General features: G+C 38.1%; 1 protein-coding gene across 2 annotated transcripts in view; it reads left to right on the top strand.

Moving 5' to 3' along the window:
- The first annotated feature begins 5,831 nt into the window (after positions 1-5,831).
- The window catches only part of adnp2b (ADNP homeobox 2b), a 63,841-nt gene continuing 51,569 nt past the window's right edge, over positions 5,832-18,103 (top strand). The window contains exon 1 of one of the 2 annotated variants that reach the window (XM_061931295.2): positions 5,832-5,955. The gene's annotated coding sequence lies outside the window, so the exon portion shown is untranslated. Of the gene's footprint in view, positions 5,956-17,732; positions 17,753-18,103 lie in introns of those variants that run through there. The other variant, XM_061931294.2, reaches the window with a different exon arrangement.

Below are 18,103 nucleotides of genomic sequence, written 5' to 3'. Positions count from 1 at the left end.
CTTGAGTCCAACCGTGTTATTTGGTATAATTAAAAAAGATACTTAAAAACCAAGTTACAGGTTAGAATATACTTGCCAACCCTGAGACCTACGATTTCGGGAGGTGGGGGCGTGGGGGCGTGGTCGGGGGTGGGGCGGGGCGTGGTTAAGAGGGGAGGAGTATATTGACAGCTAGTCACCAAGTCAAGTATTTCATACATATTATATATATATATATTTATATATATATATATATATCTACATATATATACAGTGGGGCAAAAAAATATTTAGTCAGCCACCAATTGTGCAAGTTGTCCCACTTAAAATGATGACAGAGGTCTGTAATTTTCATCATAGGTACACTTCAACTGTGAGAGACAGAATGTGAAAAAAAAATCCAGGAATTCACATTGTAGGAATTTTAAAGAATTTATTTGTAAATTATGGTGGAAAATAAGTATTTGGTCACTTCAAACAAGGAAGATCTCTGGCTCTCACAGACCTGTAACTTCTTCTTTAAGAAGCTCTTCTGTCCTCCACTCGTTACCTGTATTAATGGCACCTGTTTGAACTCGTTATCTGTATAAAAGACACTTGTCCACAACCTCAAACAGTCAGACTCCAAACTTCACTATGGCCAAGACCAAAGAGCTGTCGAAGGACACCAGGAAAAGAATTGTAGACCTGTACCAGACTGTGAAGAGTGAATCTACAATAGGCAAGCAGCTTGGTGTGAAAAAATCAACTGTGGGAGCAATTATCAGAAAATGGAAGACATACAAGACCACTGATAATCTCCCGCGATCTGGGGCTCCACGCAAGATCTCATCCCGTGGGGTCAAAATGATCATGAGAACGGTGAGCAAAAATCCCAGAACCACACGGGGGGACCTGGTGAATGACCTGCAGAGAGCTGGGACCAAAGTAACAAAGGTTACCATCAGTAACACACTACGCCGACAGGGAATCAAATCCTGCAGTGCCAGACGTGTCCCCCTGCTTAAGCCAGTGCATGTCCAGGCCCGTCTGAAGTTTGCCAGAGAGCACATGGATGATACAGCAGAGGATTGGGAGAATGTCATGTGGTCAGATGAAACCAAAATAGAACTTTTTGGTATAAACTCAACTCGTCGTGTTTGGAGGAAGAAGAATACTGAGTTGCATCCCAAGAACACCATACCTACTGTGAAGCATGGGGGTGGAAACATCATGCTTTGGGGCTGTTTTTCTGCTAAGGGGACAGGCCGACTGATCCGTGTTAAGGAAAGAATGAATGGGGCCATGTATCGTGAGATTTTGAGCCAAAACCTCCTTCCATCAGTGAGAGCTTTGAAGATGAAACGTGGCTGGGTCTTCCAGCATGACAATGATCTCAAACACACCGCCCGGGCAACAAAGGAGTGGCTCCGTAAGAAGCATTTGAAAGTCCTGGAGTGGCCTAGCCAGTCTCCAGACCTCAACCCCATAGAAAATCTGTGGAGGGAGTTGAAAGTCCGTGTTGCTCGGCGACAGCCTCAAAACATCACTGCTCTCGAGAAGATCTGCATGGAGGAATGGGCCAAAATACCAGCTACTGTGTGTGCAAACCTGGTAAAGACCTATAGTAATCTTTTGACCTCTGTTATTGCCAACAAAGGTTATATTACAAAGTATTGAGTTGAATTTTTGTTATTGACCAAATACTTATTTTCCACCATAATTTACAAATAAATTCTTTAAAAATCCTACAATGTGAATTCCTGGAATTTTTTTCACATTCCGTCTCTCACAGTTGAAGTGTACCTATGATGAAAATTACAGACCTCTGTCATCATTTTAAGTGGGAGAACTTGCACAATTGGTGGCTGACTAAATACTTTTTTGCCCCACTGTATATATATATATATATATATATATATATATATATATATATATATATATATATATATATTTATATATATATATATATATATATATATATATATATATATATATATATATATATCTACATCCTGAAAATATGTAAAACAAAACTGTGTTTAGATAATTGATACTTCAAACTTGCATAAATAAATATTAAGGAATATAACATAACTTGGCTTCTGAGAGTTTCAAAATGTAATGAATAAAATGCTAAAGTTGTTGATAAACAAGCAATTATTTTAATAATTAAATATGGTCATTTTAAATGAATTATTATGATAATTTAAAATCAATTATTTGAAATGTGTTTATTTTAATGTATAATTCTATGGCTGGATGTAATAAGGAGTCAGGAAAAAATACAAATAAAAATACAATTAATTTTGATGTTTTTAGCAAAATATAGTAAAAATGTATTTATTTATTTATTTATTTTTTTAATTAAAAAATATATTTATTTTTAGGTAAAATAAACATAATAATACAATTTATCTCTAGTCTGGATGATTTAGTTCTTGTCACCCTGTTGTCCTCCCGTCATGAAAAAAGGCTGTCCTCACTCAGGTCCACATGGAGCTGGAGGGGGCGTGGCTTCCAGCTCCGGCTGAAAATCGGGAGATTTTCGGGAGAGTATTTGTCCCGGGAGTTTTTTTGGGAGAGGCACTGAATTTCGGGAGTCTCCCGGAAAATTCGGGAGGGTTGGCAAGTATGTGTTAGAAAGGAGATGGCCTGAAAACGTGTTTTTAAAAATGAATTCATGTAAAAAAAAAAATAGATTTTTGAAAATGATGAATTGGGATGTACGATAAGTGCGATTTGGTTGTAAAATTGATTTTTTTGTACACCCTGGATAAATGTTGTTATGAATTATTTATATTACCTAACATCAAATATTCCATTTTGAATGCTATTTGGGGAAAACTACTGCATATTTTTGTGTGTTTGCCATATACAAACAACGCTTTTCTTTGACAAAAAGGGCATCAAACAAAAAAATAATATGAATTTATCATAGACAACTCGATCTGAAGTTGATCTACAAATGTAAGTGCTGAAAATTCCCCAAAAAAGAGAAAAAAATATGACTTATTTTCAACACTTTTATGAGTTTAGCCCTTTTGGATTCCCAATAATTTTAGTAGGATTTTTTTTGCTCAAAAATCAATATTGTTATGAATTATTGACACATTCAAAGCTCCAATTCCTTCACATCAAATATTCCATCTTGACATATTTTTAAGGAAACTACTGCATATTTTATGCATTTGCCATATAAGAAACTACGTTTTCTATGACAAAAAGAGCATAAAAAAACCTAAGACAATGAAAAAAACATACAATATATCTAAAGTTGGCACCAGGACACCCTAGGCCGCAGTTCTATGATCGACTTTGTAGTTGTGTCATCGGATTTGCGGCCTCATGTTTTGGACACTCGGGTGAAGAGAGGGGCGGAGCTTTCTACCGATCACCACCTGGTGGTGAGTTGGCTGCGATGGTGGGGGAGGATGCCGGACAGACCTGGCAGGCCCAAACGCATTGTGAGGGTTTGCTGGGAACGTCTGGCAGAGTCTCCTGTCAGAGAGACTTTCAATTCCCACCTCCGGAAGAACTTTGAACATGTCACGAGGGAGGTGCTGGACATTGAGTCCGAGTGGACCATGTTCCGTACCTCTATTGTCGGGGCGGCTGATTGGAGCTGTGGCCGCAAGGTAGTTGGTGCCTGTCGTGGCGGTAATCCTAAAACCCGTTGGTGGACACCGGCGGTGAGGGATGCCGTCAAGCTGAAGAAGGAGTCCTATCGGGTTCTTTTGGCTCATAGGACTCCTGAGGCAGCGGACAGGTACCGACAGGCCAAGCGGTGTGCGGCTTCAGCGGTCGCGGAGGCAAAAACTCGGACATGGGAGGAGTTCGGGGAAGCCATGGAAAACGACTTCCGGACGGCTTCGAAGCGATTCTGGACCACCATCCGCCGCCTCAGGAAGGGGAAGCAGTGCACTACCAACACCATGTATGGTGAGGATGGTGTTCTGCTGACCTCGACTGCGGAAGTTGTGGATCGGTGGAGGGAATACTTCGAAGACCTCCTCAATCCCACCAACACGTCTTCCTATGAGGAAGCAGTGCCTGGGGAATCTGTGGTGGGCTCTCCTATTTCTGGGGTTGAGGTTGCTGAGGTAGTTAAAAAGCTCCTCGGTGGCAAGGCCCCGGGGGTGGATGAGATCCGCCCGGAGTTCCTTAAGGCTCTGGATGCTGTGGGGCTGTCTTGGTTGACAAGACTCTGCAGCATCGCGTGGACATCGGGGGCAGTACCTCTTGATTGGCAGACCGGGGTGGTGGTTCCTCTCTTTAAAAAGGGGAACCGGAGGGTGTGTTCTAACTATCGTGGGATCACACTCCTCAGCCTTCCCGGTAAGGTCTATTCAGGTGTACTGGAGAGGAGGCTACGCCGGATAGTCGAACCTCGGATTCAGGAGGAACAGTGTGGTTTTCGTCCTGGTCGTGAAATTGTGGACCAGCTCTATACTCTCGGCAGGGTCCTTGAGGGTGCATGGGAGTTTGCCCAACCAGTCTACATGTGCTTTGTGGACTTGGAGAAGGCATTCGACCGTGTCCCTCGGGAAGTCCTGTGGGGAGTGCTCAGAGAGTATGGGGTTTCGGACTGTCTGATTGTGGCGGTCCGCTCCCTGTATGATCAGTGTCAGAGCTTGGTCCGCATTGCCGGCAGTAAGTCGGACACGTTTCCAGTGAGGGTTGGACTCCGCCAAGGCTGCCCTTTGTCACTGATTCTGTTCATAACTTTTATGGACAGAATTTCTAGGCGCAGTCAAGGCGTTGAGGGGATCCGGTTTGGTGACTGCAGGATTAGGTCTCTGCTTTTTGCAGATGATTTGGTCCTGATGGCTTCATCTGGCCAGGATCTTCAGCTCTCACTGGATCGGTTCGCAGCCGAGTGTGAAGCGACTGGGATGAGAATCAGCACCTCTAAGTCCGAGTCCATGGTTCTCGCCAGGAAAAGGGTGGAGTGCCATCTCCGGGTTGGGGAGGAGACCCTGCCCCAAGTGGAGGAGTTCAAGTACCTCGGAGTCTTGTTCACGAGTGAGGGAAGAGTGGATGGTGAGATCGACAGGCGGATCGGTGCGGCGTCTTCAGTAATGCGGACGCTGTATCGATCCGTTGTGGTGAAGAAGGAGCTGAGCCGGAAGGCAAAGCTCTCAATTTACCGGTCGATCTACGTTCCCATCCTCACCTATGGTCATGAGCTTTGGGTTATGACCGAAAGGACAAGATCACGGGTACAAGCGGCCGAAATGAGTTTCCTCCGCCGGGTGGCGGGGCTCTCCCTTAGAGATAGGGTGAGAAGCTCTGTCATCCGGGGGGAGCTCAAAGTAAAGCCGCTGCTCCTCCACATGGAGAGGAGCCAGATGAGGTGGTTCGGGCATCTGGTCAGGATGCCACCCGAGCGCCTCCCTAAGGAGGTGTTTAGGGCATGTCCGACCGGTAGGAGGCCACGAGGAAGACCCAGGACACGTTGGGAAGACTATGTCTCCCGGCTGGCCTGGGAACGCCTCGGGATCCCCCGGGAGGAGCTGGACGAAGTGGCTGGGGAGAGGGAAGTCTGGGCTTCCCTGCTTAGGCTGCTGCCCCCGCGACCCGACCTCGGATAAGCGGAAGAAGATGGATGGATGGATGGATGGATGTATCTAAAGTTGATCAAGAGATTTGTTGAAAGTTAAAAAAAAAAGTATGACTTCTAGTTGGATTTTTTTTTTTTTTTTTTAACTATCATTGCTCAAAAATAATAATGAATAATCAACGTTGTTATGAATTATTGACCTATTTTAGGCTCCAATTACTTCAAATATTACACTTTGACATTTTTTGGGGGGGAAATATTGCATACAAAGGTTATGTCAACAGCTAGATGTGAAGTTGATGCCAAGATTGAAGCATTGAGTGTAAAAATAATGATTTTGTTCATGACTGTCAGGGAGGTGAGTTGTGTTTGTGAACCTTTGTCTTGTGTTTGTGCAGGTAGACCTGCATGGAGGAAGGCAAACATGGCAGCAGGTGAGACCAACTTCTTTACATAACGTCCAAACACACCTTGTTCCTTGGCACACACACACACACACACACACACACACACACACACACACACACACACACACACACACACACACACACACACACACACACACACCAGGGAGTGTCCTCTCTGCACTGCAAAAAGTCAGTGTTCAAAAACAAGGGAAAATTAAAGCTGCAAGCAGCGTTGGTCGGGCCCGCGTATTTGGCAGGTGCTAGTCCTAAGTGTCCCAATACTTTTGTCTACTTTTAGTCTGAAGTGTCCCAAGACTTTTGTCTAGTGTACCTACCTTGTCTGCATTGTGTGGGCACGCTGGTGCTTCCTGCTTTTAAGCAGCCATCTTAAAAAAACAGCAGCGCAGCAGCATCAGCGCAGCGGGTCTTTGAAGGGTCATAAAATCAAAACCGGAGCAGTTAGAAAAATTCCTTCGATAACTTTTATTTGGACGGGTTCAATCTCTCTCCTGTGTTAGTTTGAAGCCGAAACAACAAACGCGCTCAGAGGAGATAATGTTTGAAGAAAGGTGACCGGTTTTTACAAAAATGTTGTGTTGAAGGGGGAATAGCAACCTTCCTGTAGATTTTTGCTGGGGGTTGTCAATTTATGAAATGTAGGTCTAAGTGAGACCTACGGAGAGGATTTTGTTTCATGTCTCTCCGACCTTCCTATTGGGAGTTACAGGCAGTTTTGTCATTTTTCTTCTTCCGAGGAGCAGTTTTTTCTCCGTTTTATTCAAAAATTGCTGTAGAGCATAATTTTTAGATTTGGGGTTATGTTTTTTCATTAGATCACAGTTTTAGCCAGTCCTGATGTGTGTGTTCAGTTCGGTGAGTTTTGAAGCATGTTAAGGGGGTCAAATTACAGCTCAAAGAGACAAAACTATATAAATCCCAGTTATTATTATTATTATTATTATTAAAAGTGACTGTTTTTAGTACTTTTTTGTCTTGAAGGGGGAATTGCCAACTTCCTGTTGATTTTTGCCCGAGGATATACAATTATGAGAACTAGGTCTAAGTCAGACCTACATAGAGGTTTTTGTTTCATGTCTCTCCGACCTTCCTAGTGGGAGTTACAGGCAGTCTAGTTTTTGTTTTTTTCCTAGGGGGCGCTAGAGCGCAATTTTGAGTTTTGATAAAAAGTTTTGCCGTATATTACTGATGTGTGTGTAAAATTTGGTGAGTTTTGAAGTATGTCAAGGGGGTCAAATTACAGCGCAAAGTTGCGGAATAATAATAATAATAATAATAATAAAACCTTAGAAATTCAATAGGTCCCTATGTCCCATTGTATAAGGACTCCCTTTGGGAGTCCTTATACAATAGACAGAAAAAAGTGCAAGTCAAAACAGTACAATTTTAAAGTCAGTAAATGATTCACACCCTTTCCCTTAAAACCCAAACCACCCACCCACCCTCCCACCCCACTCAGGTCCCACTAACGAGGGACAAATGGCACAATTATGTAACAAGTAAGACGACAAAGACAGACACATTCTCACACATACACACAAATACGAGGCCAGAGACAGACAGATATATAAAAAAAAATATATATATATATATAATAATAATAATAAAATAAAATAAAAATTAATAATAATAATATGTAATAAAATTAAAAATAGAATAAAATAATACTAATAAATAAAAGGGAGATTATTCCTCATCTGCGTCTGGGCAGGCCCGGCCCTAACCAATCTGGCGCCCTAGGCAAGATTTTAGGTGGCGCCCCCCCACATCGGCAGTGAAGTGTATATACTCACAAGAACCCGAATAGCTTTGTCTTTGACCTTTTTTTTTTACTTACAACTATACCTAATATATAAAGGGGTGGAAAAGTGACTATTACCTGCAGGGCAAACATTAGCTAACCAGAAGGCAATAACAATGTAAACAAAAAACACCTGCTTAAAAGATCTAATACAAATGTCCCTGAGGAATGTAAGGTGGGAGTACTGTAATTACCTAACGTTACATTATTATTTTCCATAACAATTTAGCCCCCTCCACAATATTAACCCGACGTTAAAACAGAACTAGCTATTTATTGATTAGCAATTGCCGAATCATGTAACATTAGCTTAATGCTAAAAAGCCAGGTTACTATCACATTCTGTAACAGACAAATCATTTCATGTAGGCTAACGTTACCTACCTGCTACCTCTGTCTTTTTCTCGTTTCTCCTCCTCTTCTTTTCTCTTGTTTCTTCCCTGGGCACCTGACAGTTTTGGCCGTTTTGGCATCTTGTGTTGATTTTTTGATGTGGTGACGTCCAAAAAGAGTCATGATACGGGAAGGGAGGGGGCGCACCGTGCGGGGGGAGGAGGGGAGGCGTAATGTTGTAACAAATAATATTTCTATTAAATAGGCTTTACTTTGCATTTTAATTAACGTGGGATTATTTTTTGTATTTAGAAATAATAGTACCAACTTTTTTTTTTTTTTTTTTTTTTCTCCAACATTTGTGGCACTGGCGTGGCGCCCCCTGATGGACGGCGCCCTTAGCATTTGCCTATACGGCCTATCTTTTAAGCAGGTGTTTTTTGTTTACATTATTGCCTTCTGGTTAGCTAATGTTTGCCCTGCAGGTAATAGTCACTTTTCCACCCCTTTATATATTAGGTATAGTTGTAAGTAAAAAAAAAAAAGGTCAAAGACAAAGCTATTCGGGTTCTTGTGAGTATATACACTTCACTGCCGATGTGGGGGGGGGCGCCACCTAAAATCTTGCCTAGGGCGCCAGATTGGTTAGGGCCGGGACTGGTTTCAAGCATGTTTTACTCAATATAGGTCATCACATCTCAGCAACAAGCTGTAATATCTTACTGAGATCATTTAGGAGCAAAACACTTAAAATAAGTACAAACCCCGTTTCCATATGAGTTGGGAAATTGTGTTAGATGTAAATATAAACGGAATACAATGACTTGCAAATCCTTTTCAAGCCATATTCAGTTGAATATGCTACAAAGACAACATATTTGATGTTCAAACTCATAAATAATTAACTTAGAATTTCATGGCTGCAACACGTGCCAAAGTAGTTGGGAAAGGGCATGTTCACCACTGTGTTACATGGCCTTTCCTTTTAACAACACTCAGTAAAGGTTTGGGAACTGAGGAGACACATTTTGGAAGTGGAATTCTTTCCCATTCTTGCTTGACGTACAGCTTAAGTTGTTCAACAGTCCGGGGGTCTCCCTTGTGGTATTTTAGGCTTCATAATGCGCCACACATTTTCAATGGGAGACAGGTCTGGACTGCAGGCGGGCCAGGAAAGTACCCGCACTCTTTTACTATGATGTAACGCGTGGCTTGGCATTGTCTTGCTGAAATAAGCAGGGGCGTCCATGGTAACGTCGCTTAGATGGCAACATATGTTGCTCCAAAAGCTGTATGTACCTTTCAGCATTAATGGCGCCTTCACAGATGTGTAAGTTACCCATGTCTTGGCCACTAATACACCCCCATACCATCACACATGCTGGCTTTTACACTTTGCGCCTAGAACAATCCGGATGGTTCTTTTCCTCTTCGACGTCCACAGTTTCCAAAAACAATTTGAAATGTGGACTCGTCAGACCACAGAACACTTTTCCCACTTTGTATCAGTCCATCTTAGATGAGCTCAGACCCAGCGTTTCTGGGTGTTGTTGATAAACGGTTTTCGCCTTGCATAGGAGAGTTTTAACTTGCACTTACAGATGTAGCGACCGACTGTAGTTACTGACAGTGGGTTTCTGAAGTGTTCCATGTGGTGATATCCTTTACACACTGATGTGGCTTGTTGATGCAGTACAGCCTGAGGGATGGAAGGTCACGGGCTTAGCTGCTTACGTGCTACATTCTCTGAACCCTTTGATGATATTACAGACCGTAGATGGTGAAATCCCTAAATTCCTTGCAATAGCTGGTTGGGAAAGGTTGTTCTTAAACTGTTCAAAAATTTGCTCACGCATTTGTTGACAGAGTGGTGACCCTCGCCCCGTCCTTGTTTGTGAATGACTGAGCATTTCATGGAATCTACTTTTATACCCGATCACGGCACCCACCTGTTCCCAATTAGCCCGCACACCTGTGGGATGTTCCAAATAAGTGTTTGATGAGCATTCCTCAACTTTATCAGTATTTATCGCCACCTTTCCCAACTTCTACAGGTGGAGGCAACACGGCTGACATGCAGCAGGTACACACGCGCGCGCACACGCTCGCTCAAAGCTGAGGGCGCGGCCGCTTGGAGGAATGCGCTCCAGGCACGTTGAGCGCACCCTCTCCCGCCCCCGCCATCTCGCTGGGCCTCCCCGTGCTGACTCACCTGCCGAACCTGAAAGTGTTCAAGTCCCAACCTTGCTTGGCAACACACCCTCAGACTGTGAGTGTCAACCACTGCCCTGACTCTCCTTCTTGCTTGGCAACACACCCTCAGACTGTGAGTGTCAACCACTGCCCTGACTCTCCTTCTTGCTTGGCAACACACCCTCAGACTGTGAGTGTCAACCACTGCCCTGACTCTCCTTGCTTGGCAACACACCCTCAGACTGTGAGTGTCAACCACTGCCCTGACTCTCCTTCTTGCTTGGCAACACACCCTCAGACTGTGAGTGTCAACCACTGCCCTGACTCTCCTTCTTGCTTGGCAACACACCCTCAGACTGTGAGTGTCAACCACTGCCCTGACTCTCCTTGCTTGGCAACACACCCTCAGACTGTGAGTGTCAACCACTGCCCTGACTCTCCTTCTTGCTTGGCAACACACCCTCAGACTGTGAGTGTCAACCACTGCCCTGACTCTTCTTCTTGCTTGGCAACACACCCTCAGACTGTGAGTGTCAACCACTGCCCTGACTCTTCTTCTTGCTTGGCAACACACCCTCAGACTGTGAGTGTCAACCACTGCCCTGACTCTCCTTCTTGCTTGGCAACACACCCTCAGACTGTGGGTGTCAACCACTGCCCTGACTCTCCTTCTTGCTTGGCAACACACCCTCAGACTGTGAGTGTCAACCACTGCCCTGACTCTTCTTCTTGCTTGGCAACACACCCTCAGACTGTGAGTGTCAACCACTGCCCTGACTCTTCTTCTTGCTTGGCAACACACCCTCAGACTGTGAGTGTCAACCACTGCCCTGACTCTTCTTCTTGCTTGGCAACACACCCTCAGACTGTGAGTGTCAACCACTGCCCTGACTCTCCTTCTTGCTTGGCAACACACCCTCAGACTGTGGGTGTCAACCACTGCCCTGACTCTCCTTCTTGCTTGGCAACACACCCTCAGACTGTGAGTGTCAACCACTGCCCTGACTCTTCTTCTTGCTTGGCAACACACCCTCAGACTGTGAGTGTCAACCACTGCCCTGACTCTTCTTCTTGCTTGGCAACACACCCTCAGACTGTGAGTGTCAACCACTGCCCTGACTCTCCTTCTTGCTTGGCAACACACCCTCAGACTGTGGGTGTCAACCACTGCCCTGACTCTCCTTCTTGCTTGGCAACACACCCTCAGACTGTGAGTGTCAACCACTGCCCTGACTCTTCTTCTTGCTTGGCAACACACCCTCAGACTGTGGGTGTCAACCACTGCCCTGACTCTCCTTCTTGCTTGGCAGCACACCCTCAGACTGTGAGTGTCAACCACTGCCCTGACTCTTCTTCTTGCTTGGCAACACACCCTCAGACTGTGAGTGTCAACCACTGCCCTGACTCTCCTTCTTGCTTGGCAGCACACCCTCAGACTGTGAGTGTCAACCACTGCCCTGACTCTTCTTCTTGCTTGGCAACACACCCTCAGACTGTGAGTGTCAACCACTGCCCTGACTCTCCAAAAACTATTTGAAATGTGGACTCAGCAAACCATAGAATACTTTTACCACTTTGCATCAGTCCATCTTAGATGAGCTCGGGCCCAGCGAAGCGTTTCCGGGTGTTGTTGATAAATGACTTTGTCTTTGCATAGTAGAGTTTTAACTTGCACTTACAGATGTAGCGACCAACTGTAGTTACTGACAGTGGGTTTCTGAAGTGTTCCTGAGCCCATGTGGTGATATCCTTTACACACTGATATGGCTTTTTGATGCAGTACTGCCTGAGGGATCCGAGGTGTGTAATATCATGGCTTACGTGCAGTGATTTCTCCACATTCTCTGAACTTTTTGATGATATTACGGAGTGTAGATGGTGAAATTCCTAAATTCCTTGTTGAGAAATGTTGTTTTTAAACAATTTGCTCAGGCATTTGTTGACAAAGTGGTGACCCTCGCCCCCGTCCTTGTTTGTGAATGACTGAAATACCCAATCATGGCACCCACCTGTTCCCAATTAGCCTGTTCACCTGTGGGATGTTCCAAATAAGTCTTTGATGAGCATTCCTCACTCTTTTTTGCCACTTGTGCCAGCTTTTTTTGAAACATGTCGCAGGCATCAAATTCCAAGTGAGCTAATATTTGCAACAAATAACAAAGTTTGTCAGTGTGAACATGAAATATCTTGTCTTTATCAAAATGAAAATGAGAATGTAGTAAAAGTTCCGATGAAGAAGTTAAAAGGAGGTGAAAATGAAAATATAGTAAAACGAAATCGTTCATTTTGACAAATCAACGTCGTAAAGTCGTTATGTACAAAGTGAAATATGTCAAGCTTTATTTCTTATCAATGTGATGATTGTGGTGTGCAGTTTTTATTTAGTTATTATTTATTATTTTTTAATTGTTATTTTATCTTATTTAATTTTAGATTTAGATTTAGATTTAGATTGTGGTGTACAGTTTTTATTTAGTTATTATTTATTATTTTTTAATTGTTATTTTATCTTATTTAATTTTAGATTTAGATTTAGATTTAGATTTGGATTGTGGTGTACAGTTTTTATTTAGTTATTATTTATTATTTTTTAATTGTTATTTTATCTTATTTAATTTTAGATTTAGATTTAGATTTAGATTGTGGTGTACAGTTTTTATTTAGTTATTATTTATTATTTTTTAATTGTTATTTTATCTTATTTAATTTTAGATTTAGATTTAGATTTAGATGTAGATTGTGGTGTACAGTTTTTATTTAGTTATTATTTATTATTTTTTAATTGTTATTTTATCTTATTTAATTTTAGATTTAGATTTAGATTGTGGTGTACAGTTTTTATTTAGTTATTATTTATTATTTTTTAATTGTTATTTTATCTTATTTAATTTTAGATTTAGATTTAGATTTAGATTTTGGTGTACAGTTTTTATTTAGTTATTATTTATTATTTTTTAATTGTTATTTTATCTTATTTAATTTTAGATTTAGATTTAGATTTAGATTGTGGTGTACAGTTTTTATTTAGTTATTATTTATTATTTTTTAATTGTTATTTTATCTTATTTAATTTTAGATTTAGATTTAGATTTAGATTGTGGTGTACAGTTTTTATTTAGTTATTATTTATTATTTTTTAATTGTTATTTTATCTTATTTAATTTTAGATTTAGATTTAGATTTAGATTTAGATTTAGATTGTGGTGTACAGTTTTTATTTAGTTATTATTTATTATTTTTTAATTGTTATTTTATCTTATTTAATTTTGGATTTAGATTTATATTTAGATTTAGATTTAGATTGTGGTGTACAGTTTTTATTTAGTTATTATTTATTATTTTTTAATTGTTATTTTATCTTATTTAATTTTAGATTTAGATTTAGATTTAGATTTAGATTGTGGTGTACAGTTTTTATTTAGTTATTATTTATTATTTTTTAATTGTTATTTTATCTTATTTAATTTTACATTTAGATTTAGATTTAGATTGTGGTGTACAGTTTTTATTTAGTTATTATTTATTATTTTTTAATTGTTATTTTATCTTATTTAATTTTAGATTTAGATTTAGATTTAGATTTAGATTGTGGTGTACAGTTTTTATTTAGTTATTATTTATTATTTTTTAATTGTTATTTTATCTTATTTAATTTTAGATTTAGATTTAGATTTAGATTGTGGTGTACAGTTTTTATTTAGTTATTATTTATTATTTTTTAATTGTTATTTTATCTTATTTAATTTTAGATTTAGATTTAGATTTAGATTGTGGTGTACAGTTTTTATTTAGTTATTATTTATTATTTTTTAATTGTTATTTTATCTTATTTAATTTTAGATTTAGATTTAGATTTAGATTTAGATTGTGGTGTACAGTTTTTATTTAGTTATTATTTATTATTTTTTAATTGTTATTTTATCTTATTTAATTTTAGATTTAGATTTAGATTTAGATTGTGGTGTACAGTTTTTATTTAGTTATTATTTATTATTTTTTAATTGTTATTTTATCTTATTTAATTTTAGATTTAGATTTAGATTTAGATTGTGGTGTACAGTTTTTATTTAGTTATTATTTATTATTTTTTAATTGTTATTTTATCTTATTCAATTTTAGATTTAGATTTAGATTTAGATTTAGATTGTGGTGTACAGTTTTTATTTAGTTATTATTTATTATTTTTTAATTGTTATTTTATCTTATTTAATTTTAGATTTAGATTGTGGTGTACAGTTTTTATTTAGTTATTATTTATTATTTTTTAATTGTTATTTTATCTTATTTAATTTTAGATTTAGATTTAGATTTAGATTTAGATTGTGGTGTACAGTTTTTATTTAGTTATTATTTATTATTTTTTAATTGTTATTTTATCTTATTTAATTTTAGATTTAGATTTAGATTTAGATTGTGGTGTACAGTTTTTATTTAGTTATTATTTATTATTTTTTAATTGTTATTTTATCTTATTTAATTTTAGATTTAGATTTAGATTTAGATTGTGGTGTACAGTTTTTATTTAGTTATTATTTATTATTTTTTAATTGTTATTTTATCTTATTCAATTTTAGATTTAGATTTAGATTTAGATTGTGGTGTACAGTTTTTATTTAGTTATTATTTATTATTTTTTAATTGTTATTTTATCTTATTTAATTTCAGATTTAGATTTAGATTTAGATTTAGATTTAGATTTAGATTGTGGTGTACAGTTTTTATTTAGTTATTATTTATTATTTTTTAATTGTTATTTTATCTTATTTAATTTTAGATTTAGATTTAGATTTAGATTGTGGTGTACAGTTTTTATTTAGTTATTATTTATTATTTTTTAATTGTTATTTTATCTTATTTAATAATTTTTTTGTTTACAGTTTTTGAAAACCAAAATCTTCCGAAATGTTTAATTGCAAGTTTTAAAAGACTTCAAGATTCTATCAAAGCAAGTCTTGAATTTATTTTATTTATTGTATTTTTATTTTTATTTTTTTGGTCTACAGTTTTTCAAAATCCTGAATTTTCTGAAATTTTCAATTTGAGGTTTTTGTAGGCTGTAATTTGTTTTATTTTATTTGTATTTTTTTGGTTTATCAATCAATCAATCAATCAATGTTTACTTATATAGCCCTAAATCACGAGTGTCTCAAAGGGCTGCACAAGCCACAACGGTTAAACTTTGTGAAAACCTCAAATGTTCAATTTGAGGTTTTAATTGTCATCAACATGCTATCAAAAGAAGTATTGAAAGTGTATTTTATTATCATTATTTTTAATCAATGTATTTATATAATTTTACTTTTTTAGGGGGTTCACAGTTTTTTGAAAACCCAAAATGTTATGACATTTTCAATTTGCAGTTTTCGTGGGCTGTAAGCCATCAAAATGATATCAGGAGAAGTCTTGAAATGTATTTTTATAATTCAATTTTTTTTTTTTTTTTTCCAGTTTATTTGGGTAAGCGCTCCATTTATGTCGAAATAGAATGGGTTCAATTTCCACATTTTGCGGCTGCTCGTCACTTTCACCTCACTTTCTCAGCTTCTGTCTGCTCTAACGTCTCACTCATCCTCCGTGCTCGCTTCTAGAAGCAGCACTTCATCCTCCGTATGTTCGGCTTCAAAAAGATAAAGTTATGAATCCTCTTTTGTCCACAAAAAGTCGTCTTTGTTGTCTGTTACCAAGTCTGCCAAAACTACAACACACTCACGTTTGTTTTTGGAAGTAGGAAGTGCGTTGCTATGGAAACGGAAATAAATGCGCTGAAAAAAAAAGTATCCCGGCAATTATTAAAATGACGAAAATACAGTAAATCATGTACATATTACATATTGTTATGAAGGTGTCTGTTACTACATTATATATATATACTTGCAGTGTGTATATTGTACATATTACATATTGTTATGAAGGTGTCTGTTACTACATTATATATATATACTTGCAGAGTGTATATTGTACATATGACATATTGTTATGAAGGTGTCTGTTACTACATTATATATGTACTTGCAGTGTGTATATTGTACATATTACATATTGTTATGAAGGTGTCTGTTACTACATTATATATATACTTGCAGTGTGTATATTGTACATATTACATATTGTTATGAAGGTGTCTGTTACTACATTATATATCTACTTGCAGTGTGTATATTGTACATATTACATATTGTTATGAAGGTGTCTCTTACTACATTATATATATATATATATATACTTGCAGTGTGTATATTGTACATATTACATATTGTTATGAAGGTGTCTGTTACTACATTATATATATGTTATGAAGGTGTCTGTTACTACATTATATATATACTTGCAGTGTGTATATTGTACATATTACATATTGTTATGAAGGTGTCTGTTACTACATTATATATATACTTGCAGTGTGTATATTGTACATATTACATATTGTTATGAAAGTGTCTGTTACTACATTATATATATATACTTGCAGTGTGTATATTGTACATATTACATATGGTTATGAAGGTGTCTGTTACTACATTATATATATACTTGCAGTGTGTATATTGTACATATTACATATTGTTATGAAGGTGTCTGTTACTACATTATATATATACTTGCAGTGTGTATATTGTACATATTACATATTGTTATGAAGGTGTCTGTTACTACATTATATATCTACTTGCAGTGTGTATATTGTACATATTACATATTGTTATGAAGGTGTCTCTTACTACATTATATATATATATATATATATATATATATATACTTGCAGTGTGTATATTGTACATATTACATATTGTTATGAAGGTGTCTGTTACTACATTATATATATGTTATGAAGGTGTCTGTTACTACATTATATATATACTTGCAGTGTGTATATTGTACATATTACATATTGTTATGAAGGTGTCTGTTACTACATTATATATATACTTGTAGTGTGTATATTGTACATATTACATATTGTTATGAAGGTGTCTGTTACTACATTATATATATACTTGCAGTGTGTATATTGTACATATTACATATTGTTATGAAGGTGTCTGTTACTACATTATATATATACTTGCAGTGTGTATATTGTACATATTGTTATGAAGGTGTCTGTTACTACATTATATATATACTTTCTGTGTGTATATTGTGTTCTTCCCGTCTGCAATCCACTTGTCAACAGAAGCAAGTAGTGTGTGGCCCAGCAAGCTTTCCCAGCATGCATTTCTGCGGCTGTAATGTCACACCTGAGTATCAGGTGACACCCTGCGCCCCCCAGGTCATCTTGACACCATTGTGCTGCCAGCGCCGGCATGTCCGCTTCCAAGCAGGTTAGGTTGCTTCCACTTATCACTTTGACTATTATTATTATTATTGTTATTATTATTATGGTCAATAATCATATCAATGATCCTAGCTAACTTGTGTCTTATCAGCCTGCCGTGAGCAAGGGGCGGGGCTTCCTTCCCGAGACAGAAAGAGCCCCAGGTGAGAACACACAAGAGCCGGAACATTCCCAAGGTCGAGCGCGGCGTCTTAAACAGGAAGTGGGCGTGGCGGGCGGGGGGGCGTAGGCACATACCTGCGACAGGTGTCACGCAGATGCGAGAGACGTCAAACAGGACTGGAATATGTGAGAGTCATAAATTGATGATTAACAATGAAATGTCTCGTGAGGCGTTCACTGACACGGCCGCCAAAATAAATATCCTTGTTCATAAAGCGTACAAATATTCCAGGAACTTTGTTCACACAGACACCTGAAATGGCAGGAAATGTGGTAGTTATTTTGTTTTGTATATCATATCATCATATATATGTATATATATGTATATAATG

This window comes from Nerophis lumbriciformis, linkage group LG37 (genome assembly GCF_033978685.3).
Source record: "Nerophis lumbriciformis linkage group LG37, RoL_Nlum_v2.1, whole genome shotgun sequence".
Taxonomy (NCBI): Eukaryota; Metazoa; Chordata; class Actinopteri; order Syngnathiformes; family Syngnathidae; genus Nerophis; species Nerophis lumbriciformis.
Note: the sequence above shows the minus strand (reverse complement) of the source record. Positions and strands in the feature narration are given on the sequence as shown.